Genomic DNA, 19836 nt, shown 5'->3' with positions numbered 1-19836 from the left:
TCTCCGCTCAACTCCTGTCTAATATACCCCAGTCCAATTGACCCCAATCCATTTCAATTTACCCCACTCAAAGCTCCACTGCAAGCTACCCAACTCCTCTGCACTTTAATCTAGCCCACTCCACTCTAATCTACCCCACTCCACCACAAATGTACCCCTTGCAATCCACCCAATCTACCCCACTCCACTCCAATCTAACCCACTCCACTCTACCAACCTTCACTGCAATCCACCACACTCCTCACAATTACCCCACTCCACTCTAATCTAACCCACTCCAGCCCAATCCACCCCACTACAATCTACCCCACTCTATTCCACCCAATCGACCCTACTCTGATCTACCCCTCCCCAAGTTACTCCACCCCAATCTACCCCACTTCAATCTACCCCATCTACTCCACTCCAATCTACCCATTCTACCCCAATCTACCCCAATCCACTCCACTGCAATTACCCCACTCCCTCTATGCCACCCCACTTCAATCCACCCCACTCCACTCTAATCTACCCCACTCTATTCCAAATCACCCCACTCCAAACTACACCACTCCAACCATCCCTCTTCAATCTATCCCTCCAATCTACCCACTCCATTCCAATCTACCATACTCTAATCCACCCAATCTTCCCCACTCCACCCTAACGGTTCCTACTACACCCCACTCCAATCTACCCATTCCACTCCACTCTTCCCTAATCTATCTAACTCCACTCCAATCCTGACTCCAATCTATCCAAATCGAATCCACCCACTCCACTCCAGTCTACCCGGTTCCACTCTGCCCCAATCGACCCCACTCCAATCTGCCCACTCCAATCCACCAAATGCATTCCACTCCACTCTATCCCAATCTACCATACTCCATTCCACTCTACACAATTTACCCAACACCACTTCACTCTGATCTACCACATGCCACTCCAGCCCAAGCTAACGTACTCTGCCCCAATCCAACCCACTCCACCCCAATATACCCCACCTCAGTTTGCTGGTCTCTCAAGAAGGAACATAGGTTTTTGAGTGGGGAAGCATGTCGGCAGGCTGACGCCGGTCGCGGGAGCTCCCAGAGCAGCGTGTAGCATGAGCTGAGTTAAGCGATTCTCTAAGACGATTCAGCCCACTTAAGATGTGAGACGAAGCAGAAGGGAATGGACAAGATAATAATTAATAAAAACTAACCTCTGAAAAAGTACCTGGAACCTCCTTGGCCGGTTATATGGGTCGAGATACAGCGTATCAGCAGGGGACCTGGAGACACATAGCCGACCTCTGGAGGAGGACAAGGTCAGCCTCAGTGCTGGTTGGTTTCCAGACTGGTCGTGGCAGTGTCAGAACAGGAACAGGACACTGGCTGGTAAGAGTGGAGGAGAAGCCCGGGAAGAGTCGGGGCGAACGCTGTGGTGAAAGATTTAGCCTGGACTCATGAACTGACGGGGTAAGGCGCACGAGTTGGAAAGGTTTACAACGTAAAGGAATAGTGGCTTAGTTGATGGAAAAGGACTCGGACTTGCTCTCAAAAGCATTGCAGGGCAACAAGGAGAGGTAGAAGGAGGGAGAGAGGGAAGACATTGCAGCCATAGAAGGAACATGTGGTGTACGAGCGGGGATCGAGGCACCGGAGGAGGCAGGCAAGGGCACTTTTAACATGCCAACTAATAAGGGAGCCCCCTCAAATCAGATAAGAAACAGGTATCAACTAAGGTCTCATCCCGAGGCAAAATACAGAGCAGATAAATCTAGGGTGATCAGGGAGGTGATACCAGTCTCACCAAAAAGAAAAGCGATTAAATCTGGAGTGAGACAAAACCGGTGGCAAGGCAACGCGCATTCAGATAAAACCTGCCCCGTCTCTCACCTCTTATTTTAAAATAATGGAGCATGTCACACCCCCTAAAGGAGGAGGAAACAAGGTCACCCAGGTAAATTCGGTGCCCTTACAATTGGAAAATCGGTTTGCCTTACTAGCGAATGAACAAAGCGGAGATGGTCAGTGTGCAGACCAGTGTGAAATCCAGGGGGTAGATCAGCCGCGGTCGGTAGTAGGAGTTCCTGCAGGGCGGTGATGTCGGGAGGGGGTGGGCAGGGTGGGGGTTAGTAAACTATGGATTACGGAGGTTTACAGGTAAGTAAACATATAAATTAATAAAACGAATTTCGTTGCGTGCACTGTATCCCCAAATGCGATGCAGTGCACGCAACGAAATTCGTTTTATTCATTTATATGTTTACTTACCTGTAAACCTCCGTAATCCATAGTTTACTACCCCCCACCCTGCCCCTTCCCCTCCCGACGTCACCGCCCTGCAGGAACTCCTACTACCGACCGCGGCTGGGGTAGATAGAACTGCCAATTCCCTCTATACTACAGCTACATCCTCCATTGTGTCAACCTCGGGTGTTAGCCAACTTCAACTTCAACTTCAAGGTAGTGGCAGTACCTTGGAGGGGGATAATATGGAAAAGAAACAAGGAGTAGAGGGGACAATGAGTCAGGTGGAATTGATGTTTCTGAATTTAAGACAAGATATTCTCTCGAAATTTGAGATTTCTGAGATCAATCAGAAAGGGATCCATGATAAGTGCGATGTCCTGGAAGAAAAGCTGGACGATATTGCTTTACGAACTGGGGCTTTGGAGAGCAAGGTGAAGATCTTGTCAGAAGTAGTTTCAGAAAATACTAAAGATTTAGAAAAATTAAAAGCACAGAACAAAACCTTGCAGGAGGACATGGAGAAGCTCGAGATGCAGGCCAGACAAAACAACCTAAGAGTCCTTAAAATCCCGGAGGATGCAGAAGGGGGAGATATTAAGGCTTTTATATGTAAAATGTTGAAAGAAGGAATCCTGAAGGACAGACCTGACATAGACCTGGAGAAAGAGATCCAGAGAGTCCACAGAGACCCCTTTAAACTAAACCCGGCCAGAAAGACACTGAGGAAAATATTGATAAACTTCCTCAGTGCGCCGTAAAAGAGCTAGTACTGGGGAGAGCTTTGAAAGAAACGACCTTAAAATATGAGGCATTCAGTTATCAAGTCAGATCAGATCTTGGGAAAAGAACTGCTCAGAGGCAGTGGTAGCTTGGAACCAGAATGGGTGAGCTGAGAAGTAGTGGTGCCCAGGTCCAAATGAAACTCCCGGCTATGCTTAAAATAACATGGCAAAATAAAATGCATAATATTAGTAGTCCAGAGGAAGTGGACACGTTTTTGGCACAGATGTAGAGATGATTCTGATACAGACAATCGAGGTTCGAAATTGAATTTGGTAGAGATAGAAATTTTGTTTAACAGAAAAAAATAGGGGGTTTCTTCAATTTTTGTGAAAATGCATCCTGCTGGAACGGGAGGGTCACGAATGGCAGTTTGAACCGTTGAAGGAGTAAAAAGGCGAATTCCAAGGTGGGGGGGGGGGGGAATCACAGGGTTTGGGGAGCAAGGGAAAAAAAAGAAAAAATGGGCCCAAGATTGAAGAAGTCAGGAGGTCATAAAGACAATAGTTTTAAATATGGATAGGTTCAACAAAATTAAACTATTAACATGGAATGTGAATGGGCTGAGGAAAAGGAGAAAGCTGTCCCGGGTAACAGAATTTCTGAGGAATAGTGAGGCACACATTTTTTTACAAGAGACCCACTTGGAAGCACAAGAATGCAAACAGCTATAGCAAAGTAAGATGGGTCCAGGAGGTGCTTTCTTCTGAGCAAAGGAGAAGTACGAGGGGAGTGGCACTACTGATAAGAAGCAATGCAGGAATAAAAGTAGTCAAATATGAAACAGACCAGTCAGGGAGATGGCTGGTGGCTACAATACTGATTCAGGACAGACCCTTGATATGTGCAGTATACTACGGGCCAAACGAAGATAATCCGGAAGCACTTTCGAAACTTGAAGTCTACTTGTTAGACACAACAGCACTGATTGTAATGGGAGGTGATTTTAACTTAGTTTCAAATAAGGAAATAGATCGCACCTCCAAAGTAAAATATAATAGTCCCCCAAAAACATATGCAAGTTTAAAGAACATGATGAGAGAGTTCAACTTGCTGGATCTTTGGCGTAGTAGGATGGGGGAAACCAGAGACTTCACTTTTTATAGCAAGAAATATAGGCACCATTCACAAATTGATTATTTTCTTATAGCTCAGGAGTTGTTTACAGAGGTGGAGATAGTTAATCACATCCTGCGATATTATCAGATCACTCCGCTGTGGCTATGACTTTGAGATTACAGCAAAAAGAGGCGCAGAGGAGGTGGACAATGGATAGGACGATAATATTAAATGAAGAAGTGAAGATGTGGGGGAAAAAACAGATGAGTATTTCCAATTCAATATGGGCATAGCTAAGGATCAGATAGTCTGGGAGGCTTTTAAAGCGTATCTAAGGGGGATAATCAGGTCCATAACGGCAGGAAGGAGAAAAACCATGAAATAAGACGAAGAGAGAAAAATGAGCGAGATTAAGGGAAAAGAAGGAGAACTGCAGAAAGCATCAATGGAAAGACTAAGAACAGTGCCAGTATTAGCGAAAGAGTTGGAGGGCTTGCAGGCTGAGTTTCAGGCACAACTAGATAAGAAGCTTCTAGATAGATGGCAAACAAGTAAGCTTCAGCATTTTGCATATGGGTAGAAGTGCAGTTCCTTATTGGCGTAGAAAGCTAAGGCAGATAGGGCAAGGAATATGATAAGTAATCTAATAAGAGGTTCAGGAGAAATCATTCAAGTGGACAAAGAAATTCGTGAAGAAGCTCTAAGTTTTATGTACAAGCTGTACGGCGAGGATACAACACCAGGGCTGGAGAACATTGAGAATTGTTTAAAAATTACAATAATCCCCCAACTGACAGAGGAACAGAAGGTGTTCCTAGAAGGTGGCATCACAGAAGAAGAAATAAGGGCACAGTGCATAAAAATGGCAAGGGGAAAGGCAGCAGGACCGGATAGTCTGCCAGTAGAATTATATCTATGCATCTTGGATAAAGTGGTGCCAATTCTAAAAACTATGTTCAATAAAATATATGTAGACGGGGAGACTCCACCTAGCACATGGGCAGAAGCCACAGTCACGCTAATTTTAAAACCGAATAAAGACCCCCAGGCGATCGATTCCTATAGACCTACATTCCTATTAAATACAGTATTCTCAGGCATAGTGGCTTCACTGATTTCAAGGGGATTGTTCACTCAGACCAAAGGGGCTTCATACCAGGGAGGCAGTTGAACGAATTAACTTTCCAGATAATGGGGGCTATAGATATGGAAGAAGTAAGAAAGATTCCATTAACTGTAGTGGGAATAGATGCAGCCAAAGCCTTTGATCAAGTGAACTGGGCATACTTATGGAAGACCTTAAAAAGTTTTGGGTTCCCGAATAACTTAGTTAAGACCGTGAAAAATCTATACCTTAACCCCAAGGAAAAGGTGCTGGTAAATGGGGACCTAACCGATTGGTTCAGCATTACAAGAGGCACAAGACAGGGGTGTCCCATGTCCCCGCTCCTGTTTGATTTATATATTGAGACTTTCGCCAACTGGCTCAGGGCAGACATCTTAATTTCTTCTTTCAGTTTTGGCGAGTTAAAAATTAAACTAGCTTTATACACAGATGACCTGCTCCTTTACACGACAACCCCTCAAGAAGCAATTCCTAGTCTAATGGAGAAGGTGGAGAGATTTGGCGAGGTCTCAGGGTACAAGATCAATAGGGGAAAAACAGAAATTATCAGGGGGTGAGAAGCCAGGGAGCCAAAAATCAGATGAGATATTTCGGGGTACAGTTAACTCAGAAACTGGAGGATATCCCCTTAGTCAACTGGAAGAGAGTCAGTAAGGAGGTAAAGAGCTTACTTTTACGATGGGCGAACCTCCCTTTAAACATCTATGGGAGGGTAAATCTCGTAAAAATGATTGTCTTGCCAAAAATTACTTTTCTTTATAATTCTATCCCATTGTCTTTTAGGAAAGAAGATATAGCCAAGCTACAGGGAAAAATAGGCAGCTTTATTTGGTCGATGAAAGGCCCAAGAATAGCTTGGGAAAAAGCTTAGAAGAGGGCTCCCTGCGGGTGGGTTGGTGCTACCGGATTTACTTACTTATTGTTATGCCTTTCACTTAAAAACATTTCGAATGTTGTCTAGTAAGATTGATAGTTCATCAATGGGACTACTATTTGAAGCCATGTTAAAAGATGTGGTTCAGGGTCAGCAACACTTCCTCTTTAAATATGGAGACCCAAAGTTTTATAAGAAAGTAAAGTTGAAGATTTTAAGGGCGGCTTTAGAGACTTGGGCATTTATAAGAAAGAGAATGAAGATTCTATATTATGCAGCACGGGCCCCTATATGGGATTCTCCAGGCACCCCAGAATGCTTGAGAGATCAACTCAGTCAGCCTTTGAGAATGGGAGGTAAAAATTACTGGGCAGATCTAAAAAAAGGAATCTAATTTAGTAAGCTGGGAAGTGCTTAATAACCTTACAAGAGGGACGTTGACAAGGTTTAAATATTATCAGCTGTCATCTTGGTGGGCGACTCAAAGCTGGCCTCAGGAGGAAGAAAATTCAAAATTGGATGAAGCTGCTAGATCGGATAAGTGGAAGAGGGAAATATCTTTCTGGTATTGGGCTCTTTGGAAACAGTGGACAATGTAGAAACTGAAATCATAAATCTTTGGGGTAGAGAATACAGAGATGAAGACATCAAGAAACTTTGGTTTGCCTCGTTTGGCATGTTACAGGCTGTAGTAAAACCAGCATCGCTTAAGAGGAATCACTTGTATACGGCCTACAGAGTCTACTGGTCTCCACAAAAGTTATCTAAAGTCAAAGGTAATACGTATAACTGTCCAAGGTGTAAGTATTCTGCAGCAGATGACTTACATATGTTTATGGAGTGTCCAAGAATTAAATCTTACTGGACGGGGGTTTGCAATTTTTTGGAAGAAGTGCTGGGGACTCCAATGGAAGTAAGTACCAGTTTGATATTCTTTGGACTTACGAATGATTACCAGCTGAATGCACCTAACGGCAAGTTTACGTTCTATGTGATAATTGTGTCGAGACGAGAGATATGTAGCCTGTGGAAATCAGAAACTCCCCCAATTTTTGCTGAATGCTTAAAGAACATCATTTACATTAGTGAATCTGACATTGCGTGTGATCAAAGAAGTAAAGTTAGGATTCGGTCTGCACTGATGGATTGGAGGGAGAAGGCAAGTGAGTTCAATGATTAAGCCAAGTATACTGTTTGTCCTGGCCTCCCTAGTAACACTCCGGGGCCCCAAGTAGTGAACAGGAGATGGAAATGGAAACAGTATTTTCGTTGTGAGGAATCTCTGATCTCTCTATTCTCTACAAGGGTTGGCATAGGCTGGTGTGGAAAGATAGGGGGAATCCAAACAAGAGCATTGGCAGAATGAGGACTTAAAAAAAAGAAATCTAACCCATCTCAATCCACCCCAAATTACCCTATGCAATCTATTTTTTGATCACACACTAATATAACCATAAAGAATCGTATTCAAGTAACATAAATAAGTAACATCATCTCAAAACTTCTTGTCGTTCTTGTATTCTATAATTGGTTCTTAGAGCTTTAGTCTTTAGCCATGTGGGCCATGGTAGGAAAATTCAACCTAACCTGGTCTCAAAGCGGTCGATTGGTCGACATGTTTCCACCTCATTGCCCTCCGCATAGGTGCCACGGCCTTCTTCAGGACTAGGTGTACTGTGATACAGTGTGAGTGTGTAAATCTAGCCAGCAATCCAAGAGTGGTGGGAAAAAGGATACAACCAAACTGTGGGTTGGTGCATCAATCGAAGGATAGTGCTGTTCAACGCTGTCCCCGTATTGTTGGGAGCGCAAATGACTAACTCCCCTAGGCGCACGCACTCGAGGTGGCTTCCAAAACCTTCAGAGGAGGTCCTCGTACCCGGTTCGTCGAACAGCACCTCTGCGTAGGGCATTGAAACTGAAACATGGCGACCAATTGGCCACTTTGAGACCATGTTAGGTTGAATTTTCCTGCCATGGACCACATTCTTAGTCTTTAATCCTGACCCTTGGGTGCCCTATTAAAAGTCATCTTTAATACGCCAGGAAGTTAGTTTTATTTGCACTGTCACTCTCTTCACAAACTCCCTCCTCGCCCAGCTCATCGGAAGGTTTTAGTATACCTCCTTACCATCACAAACTAAAACATCCCTGAGCTCCTCCTTCACAGTGAGGGGATTGAAGCCTGCACTGCGACCAGGTCTGCAGTGTGAGGAGATTCCCGATGATGAAGCATGCCACCTGCGGGTGGGTGAGGGAATTTGTACTTTAAAAAGGGACCCCCTTGCTATTTTGACCCAGGGTGGATTGTTTGTGTTGCTATATTTATTACGAGGGGAGGTGCCCCCTGCAGGTCATTAAACCCCCTCGGGCCTTTTTGGTGTGTTACACAAATGAACAGTCATGCCATAGGCAGTGATTCTCCGTTGTTATTCTTTCTTCCAAACTAAAGCATTAACTCCAGCTAACTGTACAAATTCTGTTGAGAGGTGTCCTGGCGGCCATTTTGGGAGGTTGGGAAAGGCCCTACCAGCATGGTTAGGAAGCCTGATGTTTGGTACGACAAGCACCACTGCCTAAAGAAATTGGATGTGAAGCAGTGTCCTAGAGGTAATTTTAAGAGGTTGGGAAGGCCCCACCTGCAAGTATAGGAAGCTTGTTGTTTGTGTGAGTACTGATCAGCACGGGATTGCATTGGGAACTTTATGTCATCTGGTGTAAAGTTGTTGTGGGCTACACTACTGATGAATGTGTTCTGCTGATCAGTCTGTCCTCCACGGTGACAACCACCCCTTTTACCTCCTACTGGTGTCGTTATGGTGAGTTATATTCTCGACCAGTCTGTCCTGTTCATCAGCTTGTTCTGTACGGTGACAAGCACACCTGACACAATCACCCAACGGATGTTTTCTGCTTTTAATTGTTGACAATGTGTTTTGATTTTGATGTTCATTCTGTTGAAGGGCAGAAATTCAGTGGACATGTTATTTTAGTGGTTTTTTTTATTTTATTAAGGAATTCAGCTGTGTATTATTTATATTTCACTCTCTCTCTGCATTAAGCATGCAGAATGTCAAAACTTCCATCGTTCTTTTTAAGCAGTCCTGGAGAACTACCTATAAAATGGGGAAAATGTAAAAAGATGTTTGGTCACTATGCTAGAGGTTGTGATACCAACCTAAGTGTGTTTCAAAGATATTCATTACTGACTAGGGGGTGAAGGTCATGAGGTATTGGAGAACCTGCAGGAATTAAGTGCTGAGGCACAAAGGAATCTCAATGAATATTAATTATGCATTCTTCAACTTGGCAGACATTATCTTCCAAGAGTGAGTATCATTATCAAATAGTATCACTTTGGTTTGAGGGAACAAGGAACAAAGGGAACAGTGGGAGATTATGTTACCAGTCTAGCAAAACTGGCTTCCACTTATAAGTTTGGTGTTGCAAATGATGAGAAAATAAGAGATCAAAAGATGAGCCACCATGGGGGAACATGATAACAATAGCAAAAAGAGTGAAACATGTGTCCAAGTGTGTTAGTGAGCTGACTAATGACAAAAATAAACATCACACACAAGCGGAGAAAGTTGGTGAAGTGCTCTGTGAGATGAAGTGTAAAGATGACAGCAAAGAAAATAGTTTTAAAGTTGGAGGTGAATGTTTCAAGTGTGGAAGGAGTGAGCACAGAGCCAATGCCATAGACAGTCCAGCATAAATGCATATTGTAATGGATGTGGGAAGAAGGGGCACTACATGAAATGTTGTAGAAATAAGATAAGAAAGAGGTTTCTCAGGAGATCATTTTTCAAATAAAGTGACTGTAAAGGCAATGATCATCCTAGTGACAGGATGATGACAGATGGTGTGATTCATGTTCCCATTTGACTGCCATTTCCAAGATCACATTTGAGCAGTATTTTTCGAGAAATGTAAAGTTGGCTGCTATGGATATAAAACTTTGAGGGTATGGTGGTCAACCTATTAGGAGGCTTGGTTATTTTAACATGTGTATGGGGTTTGGAAAAAAATAAAAAGTTGGTTAGATGTATTTTTCAGTGAAGGTAACTTATTCGTTGCCCGCATCAGAAACTGTTGGGTGTTATTTGAATCCCAATTGCAACCTCACCCACAAGTACAGATTCAAGAAATTGACTCCGGAATGACAGATTTTGTGGCTGAGTTTCAGACGTTGTTTTCTGATAAGTTGGGTGTCTCAATAACTATAAACATCATATAAGACTCAATAGAAATGCTGCACTGCTAACAGCTAAGGTCAGGCCCATTCCAGTCAGTGTCCAGGACAGTGTTGAGTTGGAATGACAAAAATTGCTGGATATGGGAGTAATAGAGTCAGCCGATACCACAGCGCGGTTTGCTCTGGTAGTTGTTGCAAAAAAAGGTTAATGGGGACATCCCATTGTGCGTAGATCTAGGAGCACTAAATAGAGATGTTGTAGTGTATAGGTTTCCACTGCCTATTATTGACAGCTAATCTCAACTTTGGCTGAAGCATGGTATTTTACGACTCTCGATTGGCCAGTAGCATATCTTAAGGTGGAGTTGGATACATATTCTCAGGAACTAAGGGGCATATTATCAAGCCAGGCGATAAAATTATCGCCGCTTTAGCAGCAGAAAACTGACGCTAAAACGGCGATAATGGGCTTGATAATATGCTCTATGGAATTCCAATTAAAGCCCATGTTAGATGTCCTTCACATTACTCTATAATTGAGAGGGAGGAGTTTGCCCTGAAGGAAGTATTTATGAAAAAATGCCATGATTCAATTTCTTCAAGAGGAAAGAGATGGGTTATTGCTTTGCAAGAATTCAGTTTTCAGGTGGAATATATACTAAGGGCCAATTATGAATCTAGTGGTTCTCGGACCGCCAGACTCGTGGTGGCGTGGCGGATCCAGCCCCTGCCACACCCGCAGCCCGACACCCTATTACGACTCGGGCAGTGGGACCGTGCTAGGACTGCCGGCTCCAACAGGGAACCACCATTCCCTGGCATAGGAACAGCGGTCAGAGGCCGCAATATGATTGGCGGGACCGCCACAGTCCAGCCAAGCATATTACAAGTTTCCTCTCTTTCATGGCAGTTCCATTGCCATGAAAAGCCTGGTAGAGAGGAAATAAAGGCCTCAGACATATGTGGATGCTTACAGGGGGGCATAACGTGTGCCCCCCTGTGTGCATGCACATAGGTTCCTGTATGGCATGGGCTTACGAGTCCATGCCGTGCAGGAACCTTGTGAGGCATTCCCATTGTGGTGCCTTTTTAAAAGGCACCCCAATGGGAACCGCCACTCCGCCTGCCCGCCAGAGTACGAATAAGACGTAATCTGGCAGGTGGGCAGCGCAACCTTCGGCGGAGCAGTGGCGCCGCCGTCTGCACCATAGCACCACTGCTCCACCAATTCTCATAATTTGGGCCTAAGTGTTAGGAATCAGCTGACTGTTTACCTCAGTTAGTTGACAGTTGTGAGAAATATAATGTTAAATATGTTTTTTAAGAAGAGGATGTAAATGTGTGTGAAGTTACATTAGGAGTAATAACAGAATATTTTTGGAAAGAAGAGTTGGGAAAGAATCTGGTGTTGGTGGAGGTGATGAGAGATTTTCAGCAAGGTAAAAGTGGTGTGCTAGGTAAACTGTGGTTCTTACTTAAAGAGGAGCTATCTATTGATAAGGCATGAAGGCAAATTCTTAAGGGGAACTAGGCTTTGGCATCTGGTTGGTCTACATGATAAAATGATATCTCAAGCTCAAGCCCAAGGAGAGACTTTGTGCTAATTTCTGGTGGCCTGGAATGGACATTGAAGTAGAGCGGTCTGTCATGGAATGTTTAGAATGTAGGAACAGTGACAACCTTTTATCACTCTGGCAGTTACCCATGGTTTCCAGCAAACTTCCTAATCAACTATGGGAAAAATTGCAATTGAAATTGTTGGACCTATAAGTGTGCAGCTCCACCACATTGGTGATGGACAATTCGCCGCATTTAAGATACTCAGCCATGGCTGCAAAGCTGTCACCAAAGCTCCTGTTAAGTGGCAGGATTTTTGTCACTTTTTGCCACATATGCTTTTCACTGTAAGCCACCACCATTTTAGTGTGGTTTCTCACGGACGCAAGAAACTCTCTATTGGAATGATTTATATTTTGATGGGTGGAGCAGCATCCATCAGGATGGGGGAGGACATTAAGTTTACCATCCCAAGGGTACTACATCTGTCAAATTTAGAGATGGGCACCTGCCCAGTGGACATCTCTGTACCTTGAAGGGAACCGTCATCATGGCAGGTCACTCAAAAGTTACAAAAAATGTGGTTGAAGACCACTGTCAGTATTGATATACATTTATCAAACGTTTAACTGTTTTTGCTTTTCAGATACAAACTCCCAAGGTGTGAGCTTTCTCGTAGGGTATAGGGATCATTGTTTTTTCTAACCAAAATCCTAGAGGCGAGAGACAGAAAAAAACAGCACACCGTCTGCTCTAAATATAGTGAGCGGTATGATGGTTTTACTTTGATGGACAAAACTTTCTGTCAACAGAGCCAATGGAGGCGTCATTGACTGAAAGCTTATGGTAAGCCCATCTCGAAAAGAGGCAGACAGACCAAGAGTCTGTTGGACAGAGAACTCCATCGCAAATTAACCCTGTCAACCTAACTCTAAACCTGGTGCGATCCCAGGTGGCTCTTACACCAATGTTTGTGATGAAGTTACTGTGGAGTCTGCTATTTAGGGAACTTCAAGCCAGATTACCTGAGAAAAGGAAACAGAATCTATAGTTTTGTCATGCATTTTTATGACCACCTGCCTCTAAATCATGCCACACCTTTGAGACAAAAATGAGTAGTGAAATTAATTGAATTAATCTCCTGGATAAAACCTCATAGAAATACATTTTAACATACATTTTTATATTTAGAATATTTCATTTTCTTTAAAGTGTGGAGACTGCTGCTTTCTTATGTTGGGAAGCTTTGACGATTTGTATTTTGCGGCATCTCACAACAGAGTGTGTGATGCCGCACTAAGCGGCTGAGGGACATGGTGATAACTACCAAGTTAACTGAATATTTTAAAAATACCTGAACTGTGGAGTACACCAGTAATTATGGATTGACAATATTACCAGTAAAGTGCTTTAGTAATAAATATTGAAAACACCTGGTTATTTTACATGCACTTCTGTCTCATAATAATAGTGATAAGCTACACAACCTTGGTTCCTCATAGAAATACCTCCCAGACAATAAAGTGTATCAACATTAAAAAGGGCAATAAAGTGAGTTAGTTGTAAACTTAAAATGAATCAGCTTTCTTCCAGCAGTCCCAAAATTCAAAAGAGAACACTAAAATATAACTACAAGGGTAAATTTCCAAGCCACTCAACAGCAGTATAAGAAAAACAGAAACAGAAAATCATGACCTATTTGCCCTAACTGTTCTTTCTGCTTACATCCCCATTTATCTTGTGGCAATAGTAATAAAGACAGTTTACAATCAGTCATAAAGACAGTTTACAATCAGTCATAAAGACAGTTTACAATCAGTAAGTTGAAATTAAATCAAATGGGTAATAATCAGCCTACAGCAAATTAGCGTTCAACAATGATAATTTCCTAAAAGACACCTTTAAAAACTGGCCGATAGCAAAGGGTATTTCGGCTGAAGGAAGGGAAAAAAATTGAATTTAGTGCAGTGGTCCAGTCCTGGCATCTGTTTTTCAGGAAGACGGTGTGAAGGATGATCTTCCTCTCTTCTGGAAACAAGCATTGGCGTAATCAATAGGTCTAGCCTTTGGGACCTTATAAGTGTTTATCCATGCAGCACATTATCCTGAGTGCTGTGCTGCCAGGGATACGATTATTAGCTACTGGGTGATTCAGGAATACATGCTTGCCTCAGGAATCATTTATGGAAACATTCCAAGGCTTTTTAATGCACAGAAAGAAAGACAAGTGCTGTGATGCAGATGAACAGCACTATAATATTCTGTGTGCAACTACATCACTAGAGTAAGCCAATCAAAGTATTGTATGATTACATAAAATCTCAACAAAGCCTCTAAATTCCAGCACAGGTTACAATATTGCAACATTACTGTTGATGTGAAGCACGGGGTGGCAAAAGGCGATAGCATGAACAATTCTAAAATGTCGATAACCAACGATAATGAGGTAAAAACAAGATCTTATGAAGAGATAGAACCAATAAGGTACAAAATAATTAACCTATCCTCACTGACAGCTTAATAAAAACAATACATCATGTAGACAACATTATATTAGAAGAAGTTTTAAAAACAGCTAGAGCTGGCAGTTAGTAACTTGCAAAATGCAGGATGCCAAGTTATGAAGTCGGTAATGAAACAAGTGGTCTGTTACTGCTTTAGAGAAGAATAAATTGTAGTTTATCATGTGTGTGTTGGTTAAGAAGTCAAACACTGGTAAAGAATACCAAAAATGAAAGCAACAAAATACCCTGCTGTCGAAGATAGCATTGTTCAAAACGTACAGTCAATGTATAACACGAAAAGCAACAAGAATTGTTTAAGTTCAGTATAATTAATTTCATATACTTGAAACAAATCAAAATTAATTTGAAGTCAGCAGTGTTGGAAGAAAAGGTGGAAGTACTCTAAAGTGCCACATGCAGATTCAACAATTGATGGTACAATTGGGCATAACTTTCAACATGCAAGGTGCAAAGTAATCAAGACTTATCAAGTGTCTCAAAACAGTGGAGTTTCCGGTCAGAAGGCATCAGCATGAGAAACAAAGTGCGAGCACACTAAAGTGACCCGTGCATGTTCGACAATATTTATAAAAAGGCAAAGTGCAAGGTGCTAAATTGCCAAACCGTAAAGAAATGGCTCAGGACAGTGGAACCATGTGAAAAAGCAAAACGTATGAGCCAGCAATGATTATGCACAGGCAAAACATTTTAAGTGCAAGGCACCAGGTTGTCCAAATGTATCAGTTTGTATCAGCTCCATGCTAAGGATCGTACTTGATGCTCTCAGAGGAGTGTCCCTGGGAGTGGACAAGCATCTCGCAGTAGCCTTCCAGCTATAGCAAATAACTTTTCAAACCAGGCAAGTTCCATTGAGACTGTGGGCCATTGCCTCTTTGCATGTTTTTGCACCGTGCTGCAAGAACGGATTGTGGTGAATATGAGCACGACCTGCACTGCCTGTGTCCAGGTGAGTTAGCCTTCCAGTGTGCCCTGTATTCCCATACTGGCAGTGTCAATAGCCCGGTCAACGAAATGTCCTATATAGCTTGTCTTCCCAAGACTGCTTTCAAATATGGCTGGTAAGAAGTTGCTTTGTGTGATTTGTTAAGCCCCACTGCTCCTGAGATCCTTCTGATATCATCAATATCTTGTTCCTTTGATATGAGCTTGCCCTGTTCCTTTAAGGTCCTCTTTAAGTGCTGTGATGTTACAACTGGGTCATTTATCTGCTCTTTAATCAAGTTCAGTGTGTCTATAGCACTGTCAAGGTAACTAGTCCAGTAGCTCTTTTTATCCCGAAATATCAGTCGCAAGGCACCTTTCATTGAATCAGGGTCAGCACTGGCCACTTGATGATAGTATTTAATAAAGTCCTTTTAACATTCAATGTCCATTTTCACTACACCAAACTCTAAACAAATCAGTGTACGTCTAGTCATTTTGGTGGAGGTCTAATATTTTTCTGTATTTGGCTGTGTGACTCTAAGGCCTCTGTGAGCATGCCAGGAAACGCAAGACGACCATAGCTTACGGTGGGAAGTAGTTTCGCCCATGTTGCTGTTCAGATCCTCTCGGGCTTGGGCAAACATGATTTTGGCTGCTTTTTCTTCCAGGGCCTTAATGTACAAGAAGGATTTTCTAGTGTCTGACAACCAGACACCAAGATAGTTGTATTTGTACGTTGTACTAATGCTTAAAGGGCCCAACTACCATTCCAGCTGATGTTTCTCGGGTCCTCGGCCAAAAATGAGAACTTTTGTTTTTGTGGTGTTTGCAAACATGGCGTTCTTGGTGTAATATGAATGTAATATGGTCAAGGGCCTCTTCATCCTGATCTTAGTATGATCTAATAACAACAACTAATCCGCATTCTGAATGATAGGTAATTTGGTGTGTCCTAGCTTGGGGGGCAAAGATGTGTAATATTAACAGCTCCGCACCTAAATTCACCGTATATAGGTTAAACAAGGTAGGTGCAATAACGCAGCCCTGCTTCAGACCTTTATTTGTCTGCCCTCCTGCGGTGGCATGGGATTGCGTGACCTTGATCCAAACCCAGGTTTCCGCATCATTAGAGTATTGAACTGCCTATGAAAAAAGCAATGAAGTACTTTCCAACGGAGGAGATGCCACATCCCTCCTCAACCACGCCTCTATTTACCAGGCATCCTTCTCCAGAATTTTCCATTGAAAACACTGCTCACACCATCCGTTTACCAGTAAGCTCCCACAGCCCCACCCTCAGAACCTGCCCCCTGGGTATAGGAGCACTGGACATGGCAACAAAAAAAAATGCTCCCATTTGTCAGGTAGAGGGGAAATAATAAATAAACAGGGATGGCGACTGCATCAGTTAATCTCTGTGCAGCTAAAAACAAAAAAATTAACCTGACCTTGTGTAACGTAACTGATGTTTTTGTAAAGTGATCCAATACATTTGGGTCAGTTGAGTTTGCGCTCTATAAAAATCACCCCAAAAATGAATCTGACCTTGTGTAATGTATTTAGCGCGCTCCAACATTTTCTGGTCACTCGAGTTCACATTATACATTATAAAATGTCTCATAGTCTCTGGAGAGCTGCCATGAATGTGATTTGAAATTAGAGCTCTGAGAGGACGAGGACGACTGGAAGAGGCAGCGGGGCGGGCATCTTGCGACGTGGGAGGGACGAATGCTGATCCCATTTTTCAGGTAGAGGGTAAATAATGAATAAACAGGGGTGGCATCAGCATCACTTAATCTCACCGCACCTAAAAACAAACAAATTAACCTGACCTGGTGTAATGTAATTGGCACTTTTGTAGAACGCTTCAATACCTTTGGGTCAGTCGAGTTTGCACTCGATAAAATGCCCCTAAAAATGAATCTGACATTGTGTAATGTAACTAGCGCTCATGTTAAGCACTTGAACACCTTCGGGTCACTTGAGTTCACATAAAATAATCAAGCTTCAGAGAAAATGTGACTGAAGTTGCTCAAGTCTTGCCCTTAAACTGCGCTGCAAGGTTGGGCTGCTGAAGGTCCAGTGACCGAAGCTCGCTAAAGCAACATGCAGCGAAGCAGGAGTGATTTATGAGAAATCCTCGCACTTTGAAGTCAGGGAAAATTTAAAGGCGATTTAGAAAACAGCGTCTGACATTTCATCTCGGTATGGGGAGGGGATGGGGAGATTAAGTGATGGGCGCCAAAGCTGAACCACCGAAAAAGAGTAAACAGTGACACGAGCAGGAATCAATGAAAAAAAAGAGTCTCCCAAATCAACACATAAATGCAGAAGCGTAATGTTAACAGTAATTGAGTGGTGCTCTGTTGGAATAAACCAAACACAAAAAGGAGGGACAAAGAGGAAGCAACCACTAGCAAGCAATCATTTTTTAAACTTTAAACTGCAATCAAGGGACAAATAAATAAGGTAATTGGCAGGCTGTAAACCCACAGAGGGAATACAGCATGTCTCGAAGAGACAGCACATGCGCTGCCTATGCTCAACCTAAAAAAGAGACATTTAAGCAAAATATGGATCATGGAATGTTTGGCGTATGAATTGCGTGGACATAAGCCTTTTTAATGCAATATTGAAGAGATAGTTCTCAACAAGCCATGAAAAATCCATTCCACTCTGTAATCTAAAGATTACATCTCTTTTCTGTATATCAGGGACCACAACGAAATAGGGATTAATGCCCTTTGAACCTATCCACTGGGAAAAGGTTTAACAGAGCTATTAGTGGTTAAATAGGAGAAATCAAGGTTAGAACTTACGACTTGCACCGTTTCTCTTAGTAGCCATTTCAGTTTACATAAACGTAAGGGCCAAAACATTTGTGAAAATGGGAATCCGTGTCGTGGCTAGAAATCAGTGCATGCAAAATTGCAGGTAACTTAACCACTTTCTGTCTAAAAGGGCCTCCTTAGTTAAAAACAACAGTTTACCCTTGTTTGTATTATGCTCAATTAGAAATAGTGGACTACTCAAGCACTAGCGAGCAAGTTCCATGCATCAAGATGACATTTTAAGCGATTAGCTTCAATAATCATATTTACGGGGAGTTCCAACAATCTTTTTCTACACAGGGCTTTAGGAGTGCCCCACAGATATCTTTTGTCAACTGCAAACTATTCTGCTACATATATGGGGGCTTATTTACAAGCCCCTGGCGCGTCACTTTTTACCATATTGACACACCGGCGGCTCAAGGGGCTTGTAAATATGCCCATGGTTTGGCCAATAAAATATCACAAACTAGTCTTGAAAGCGGTTCAAGAGAGTAAATCCCATATATGGCTTTGAACCATCACATGGCATTGACTGTCCCCAATAGGGAGCACTTCAAGTAAGAGAAATTTGTTAACCAATTCACTTTGGAGTGAAATTTTCATCCCAAATATTCATAACCCTGGAGCTAATCCAGAGGTTCATTATTTAAATACCACTGGAATTTAGTAGATTTTTCCAAGAAAATCAACGTTTTGGTTTTATTGACAATACATAAAATGCCTCTGCTTCAAGTCTTTTTGTCATTAGGAATCGTAGTTCACATGAAGCTTGCTCCACGTTTGTCATGGTCCAAAATCCTTCAGAATGGATAACAAGAAAACACATTTGGGCAATTTCTTAATATGTGAGATACAAAATAATGAAAAATGAATTATCTCCATGGTTTCCATTCTGATTTTCCTTTACATAGTGTAGTTTAGCTTTTCGTATTGTCTTGGCCTTTGATTTCATGAGATACCATCGCAGGGGCTCCTAAGGGAGGAGTCTGTTATCCATGTAGATAATGAGTAACAGCACTAAGTGAAATTGTGTTTACTAGTTGTGAGTGGCCAAGCAGGGATGCACCATGCTACAATTCGCCCTTCACGTCTCTCAGAATAAAGAAGAAGAATTTAATTAAGTTACATATCATTAGTTTTATTACCATAATGAGAAGGTTTTTTTCAATGGATTCCATTTTAAAAATCAAAAATTAATTACATTCCAGAGGAAATGAATTTTTGTTCAGGCTGAAAAAACAAAAATGATATATGTCACTTTACTTTCTGTATAACAGAGCCACGAGTAAACTTCAAAATGTCCAGGGCCAAAGTTTGGCAGATAAAAGTAGTCTGAAAGTAGTCCTTTTCAGGAATAATAATGTGATGTGAGGTTTCTAGCTGATATGGAAACAGCAAACAGAATCCAAAACAACCATGTTTCAGAATAAGCAGAAGCTCGACCTTTTTTAAATTATTGTCACAACAATGTACGAAAATTATATAAATGTACAATCCAGAACCCTTTGCCTTACATTAGATATGGGATAAGGTACCCAATGCAGTACATTAAAAAGATATTCCAAGTCACCAAGACGTTCTGTGGTTATATAGAGGAACAAGTCTGAGTTCCTTTATGAGGTTATGGAACTCTAAGGTGACTTGAAGTATCCGTAAAATGTACGGTAAAAGGTATTTTGTTCCTTCTAAAACATGATGACACCATTACCCTTCCTGCAAACAACTTAAATACTTGGTGACTGG

The sequence above is a fragment of the Triturus cristatus genome, chromosome 3_1 (assembly GCF_964204655.1).
Source record: "Triturus cristatus chromosome 3_1, aTriCri1.1, whole genome shotgun sequence".
In the NCBI taxonomy this organism is placed as follows: Eukaryota; Metazoa; Chordata; class Amphibia; order Caudata; family Salamandridae; genus Triturus; species Triturus cristatus.
Note: the sequence above shows the minus strand (reverse complement) of the source record.